This window comes from Osmia bicornis, unplaced genomic scaffold, assembly GCF_907164935.1.
Source record: "Osmia bicornis bicornis unplaced genomic scaffold, iOsmBic2.1, whole genome shotgun sequence".
Classification (NCBI taxonomy): domain Eukaryota; kingdom Metazoa; phylum Arthropoda; class Insecta; order Hymenoptera; family Megachilidae; genus Osmia; species Osmia bicornis.
Window position 1 is genome coordinate 193,033 of NW_025791069.1, and position 6,080 is coordinate 199,112.

Sequence of the window (6,080 nt, forward strand, 5' to 3'; positions counted from 1 at the left end):
TTCATCCTTATAATGTTGGTGCGGCTTCGGAACTTTTAAATATCTCGATATATCTCGAAAACTGTGCATCTGATCAAAAAATCGCATAGAACATAAATAGCAGAGAATTTAATTTCCTACAAAAAAGGTCGTAAAACATTTTGCCATAGGTCGCAGCATTTCCGAGATATTTGCAGATTTACCTCAAGGAAAGCGGCGTAACGCACATATTCCGATATATTTCTTCTTCTTCTTCTTCTTCTTCTTCTTCTGCACATCTGCGCTAGAAGTGGAATTTACAGCTGGGAATAGTGAATACAGGTTAGAATAGGGCAGAGTTACTTCAAGGAAAGGGGCCACAGTGTTTCTTCTTCCTTATAATGTTGGTACGGCTTCGGAACTTTGAAATATCACGATATATCTCGATATATCTCGAAAACTACGCATCTGATCCATAAATGTGATACAACATAAATAGTAGGAAATTTAATTTCCTACAAAAAAGGTCTCTTATCATTTTGCCACATCCCGCACCGTTTCCGAGATATTTGCAGATTTACCTCAAGGAAAGCGGCGTCACTCACATATTCCGATATATTTCTTCTTCTTCTTGTTCTTCTTCTGCACAGCTGCGCTGGAAGTGGCATTTACAACTCAGAATAGTGAATACAGCTTAGAATAGTGCAGAGTTACCTCTCAGAAAGAAGCCACAGTGTTTCCTCTTCCTTATAATGTTGGTACGGCTTCGGAACTTTTAAATATCTCGATATATCTCGCAAACTACGCATCTGATGAAAAAATGTCATAGCACGTAAATAGTAGGAAATTTAATTTCCTACAACAAGTGTCTCTTAACATTTTGCCATAGGTCGCACCGTTTCCGAGATATTTGCAGATTTACCTCAGGAAAGGGGCGTCACGCACATATTCCTAGATATTTGTTCTTCTTGTTCTTCTTCTTCTGCACAGCTGCGCTGGAAGTGGCATTTACAGCTCGGAATAGTGAATACAGCTTAGAATATTGCAGAGTTACCTCAAAGAACGGGGCCACAGGGTTTCTTCATCCTTATAATGTTGGTGCGGCTTCGGAACTTTTAAATATCTCGATATATCTCGAAAACTGTGCATCTGATCAAAAAATCGCATAGAACATAAATAGCAGAGAATTTAATTTCCTACAAAAAAGGTCGTAAAACATTTTGCCATAGGTCGCAGCATTTCCGAGATATTTGCAGATTTACCTCAAGGAAAGCGGCGTAACGCACATATTCCGATATATTTCTTCTTCTTCTTCTTCTTCTTCTTCTGCACATCTGCGCTAGAAGTGGAATTTACAGCTGGGAATAGTGAATACAGGTTAGAATAGGGCAGAGTTACTTCAAGGAAAGGGGCCACAGTGTTTCTTCTTCCTTATAATGTTGGTACGGCTTCGGAACTTTGAAATATCACGATATATCTCGATATATCTCGAAAACTACGCATCTGATCCATAAATGTGATACAGCATAAATAGTAGGAAATTTAATTTCCTACAAAAAAGGTCTCTTATCATTTTGCCACATCCCGCACGCTTTCCGAGATATTTGCAGATTTACCTCAAGGAAAGCGGCGTCACTCACATATTCCGATATATTTCTTCTTCTTCTTGTTCTTCTTCTGCACAGCTGCGCTGGAAGTGGCATTTACAACTCAGAATAGTGAATACAGCTTAGAATAGTGCAGAGTTACCTCTCAGAAAGAAGCCACAGTGTTTCCTCTTCCTTATAATGTTGGTACGGCTTCGGAACTTTTAAATATCTCGATATATCTCGCAAACTACGCATCTGATGAAAAAATGTCATAGCACGTAAATAGTAGGAAATTTAATTTCCTACAACAAGTGTCTCTTAACATTTTGCCATAGGTCGCACCGTTTCCGAGATATTTGCAGATTTACCTCAGGAAAGGGGCGTCACGCACATATTCCTAGATATTTGTTCTTCTTGTTCTTCTTCTTCTGCACAGCTGCGCTGGAAGTGGCATTTACAGCTCGGAATAGTGAATACCGCTTAGAATAGTGCAGAGTTACCTCAAAGAAAGGGGCCACAGTGTTTCTTCTTCCTTATAATGTTGGTACGGCATCGGAACTTTTAAATATCTCGATATATTTCGAAAACTACGCATCTGATCAAAAAATGTTTAGGAGGTGTTCAGTCACATACACACGCACAGAAGAAATATATATAAAGATAAGAATGTCATTATTACTATATCTACGTTAGAAATAATGTAATATACTGAATACTTCATACAGATCAATGTACATTTAATAAGAATATAATTATTACTATATCTGCGTTAGATATGTAATATACATATAATAACAATATCATTATTAGTATATCTACATTAGATGTAATGGAATATACTGATTCCTTACTACAGATCAATGTACATATAATAACAATAACATTATTACTATATCTGCATTGGATATGTAATATACATTTAATAACAATATCATTATTGGTATATCAGCATTAGATATGTAATATACATTTATTAACAATATCATTATTACTATACCTTCATTAGATATAATGTCATATACTGATTCCCTAATACAGATCAATGTACGTTTAATGAAAATATCATTATTACTATATCTGCCTGAGACATAATGTGATATACTGATGCCTTTCTACAGATCAGTGTACAATTAGTAACAATACCATTATTACTATATCTACATCGGAAATAATGTAATATACTGATTCCTTCGTACAGATCAACGTACATTTTATAACGATATCAATATTACTGTGTGTGAATTAGATATGTAGTATACATTAAATAACAACATCATGATTACTCTATCTGCATTACATATGTAATACACATTTAATAACGATATCATTATTACTATAGCTGCATTAGATATGTAATATACATTTAATAACAATATTATTATTAGTATATCTACATTAGGTATGTAATATACATTTCATAACAATATCATTATTAGTATATCTACATTAGATATAATGTAATATACTGATACCTTCATACAGATCAATGTACATTTAATAACAATATCATTATTACTTTATCTACATTAGATATAATGTGATATACTGATACCTTCCTACAGTTCAGTGTACAATTAGTAATAATATTGTTGCGACGGTGAGAAGTTGCCGCTCTTTCGACGCATCGACCGCTTCTTGATATATCGAAAGAGCCATCGACTGCCCCGTCCGAAGCTGTCGTCGAATCATAACGTGAAGCTATCCCTTGTTTCGAGCGGAAACACGTCATCGGATGCTTGAAGTCTCTTAGACAACCGCGCGTCTTTTGAATATCAGATTGTATCGGGAAGCCGACCTGTACGGATCTATTGCTAAACCAATTGTGTAACTGAAATATAGACAGTCTAGTTTGCTCCTGGTGTATTCATTTAACTATGGAAAGCGCGAGCTCCACTCCCCGGCGCAACATTGGCGCAGTCGGTAGGACGATAAGAACTCGATCTTCAGCCGGGGACGAGGGTTCTCCGGAGACTTTGGAGACGCTTTTCGAGGGCTTGCAGAGGAGCATCTCGACGCAGTTTAGGGAGCAGCAGCGCGCATTTAACTCTCAATGGGAAAAGGAGCGCTCTCGCGCAGAAGAGAAACAGCAAGAGGAGAGAACGGCTTCTGCAGCGATCCAGAAGGTCTTGGAAGAGCGGATGACAGCGATGGAGAACAATTATCAGGTGCTATCGTCCAATTTCCAACTATTTTTAGAAATGTTTTCGGCCACGGCAGTCCGTGATGGGGATCGTGAAGCCCTTCTTGTTAGTCCTTCCACTTCTGCTGGTCTCGCGATACCCCAGCCCTCACCTCCGGTCTCTCAACAGGGAATGTCTGGTGTGTCGTGGAACGTTTCCGATTTAGGCTACGTTCTGAAACCACCAAAGTTTGATGGTAAAACTAACTGGGAGCAGTTTAAACTCCAGTTTGAGGCGATTGCAGGGGCGAATCGTTGGGATGAGCCAAGGAAGGTCTTGGCCTTGGTTACATCACTCGAGGGACCGGCGCGGAGTGTTTTGACTTCTCTTTCCGTTGAAAAAAACAGACTGATTTTCCCGCGTTAATTTCGGCCCTTGCGTTCCGTTATGGAACGAAAAATTTTGAGAACCTCAATTATGTTAAGTTTCAAAATTATAAACAACGGAAAGGGGAATCTATTTCCGATTTAGCCATGGAGATTGAGAGGCTAGCACAGGCCGCTTTTTGCGAATGCCCTTTAGAAATTAGAGACAAGCTTGCTGCCTCACAATTTGGTTCCTCGCTGGCTAATGAGGAAATGAAACGGATGCTGAGGCTCGGAGGTTTCACATCTCTCAGGGCTGCTGTTATCAGGGCTCTGGAGATTGAAGCAGTCGAGTCAATGGCTAATGCGCCCGTTACAAAAAAAGAAACATCTACTAAACCGGTTTATTCTTCGGAGAGGGATTCCGGAAGGAGAGAAATGAGAAGACCGGTAAAATGGAAGCTTGAAAGACAGGAGATGGAATGCTGAAATTGCAAGAAGAAGGGTCATATGTGGCGGAATTGTCCGGAAAAGAGAAAAGAAGAATTTTCAACGGAGAAGGGAAACGGGAAGAAGTCGGCGTAGAGGGGCACCCTCCGGCTTCACCTTTGTTCGCCCCCGTCGTACGAAGAGTTGCCGGAAATGTTTTGTCCTGCGTCGAGGGATTCGTCGCAGAAAAGGAGTGCCCCATAATACTTGACACGGGCTCAAGTTTAAATTTACTGGATGTAAAGAAATTTGGAAGTAATAACAAATTTGGCACGGCGGGAACGGAAAAACTCTATAGTCCCCAAATTTTCTCCATCTCTGGGGAGAAATTACCGATTTATGGAAAACAGCGATCCTTGGTAACAATCGGTACTTTGAACTCCGAAGAAGATTTCCTCCTTATTGATATGGCGGAACAGTGTATTCTGGGAACAAATTTCCTCAAAAAGCATTCTTGTCAGCTGGACTTTAACTTGGGGAAGCTTTGTATAGAACACCATGGAGAAGTTGATTTTCTAAAAAGAAATTTGATGAAGAAACCGTTGGCATTTAGCACAAGAGAGGAAGAGGATTCCGTTCCGGAGTATCTTCAAGAACTGTACATACGCAGTGGAAAAGATTTGAATGAAGAACAACGGTTTGCATTCAGGAATCTGCTTCTTGAATTTAAAGACATATTTGCCAAAAATTCGGAGGAAGTAGGAAAATGTAGTGTAGTCCAGCATAAAATAGACACGGGAACTTGTTCGCCGATTAAACAACCCCCACGACGTTTACCGTTGCACCGCCGAGACGAAGTTGAGGAACTTCTTATGAAAATGGAACGGCAAGGGGTGATTGAAAAGTCAAAGAGTCCATGGTCTTCGCCAATTGTCCTGGTCAAAAAGAAGGACGGAAGTACCAGGTTTTGTGTGGATTATCGTCGTCTCAACGAGGTTACGAAGAAGGATTCTTATCCGTTGCCAAGGATCGAGGACACTCTGGATGCGGTGGCCGGTTCAACGTGGTTCACGACGCTAGATTTACAGAGTGGATATTGGCAGATTTTAGTTGATGATGAAGACAAGGAGAAAACCGCCTTCTGCGTTGGCACAGGACTGTGGCAATTTAAAGTCATGCCCTTCGGACTTTGTAACGCTCCAGCCACCTTCGAGCGTCTGATGGACAATGTTTTACAAGGATTGAACTGGAAGATTTGTCTTGTTTACTTGGATGACGTAATCATTTTTGCGAAAAGCTTCGATCAAGAGATTGAGCATATAAGAGTTGTATTCTCCCGCTTGCGCGACGCCAAACTTCTACTGAGCCCGAAGAAATGTAATTTCTTTTGCCGGGAAGTCAGGTATTTGGGACACATAGTTTCTGAGGATGGAGTGAAGACGGATCCAGAGAAGATTTCAGCGGTGCAGAATTGGCCGATCCCGAAGAACAGGACTGAGCTGCGAAGTTTCCTGGGTCTCTGCACCTACTATAGGAAATTCGTGAAGGGTTTCTCTTCCATTGCGAAACCTTTGCATCGTCTTACTGAGGACAAAGTGCTTTTCCGTTGGTCAGAAGAA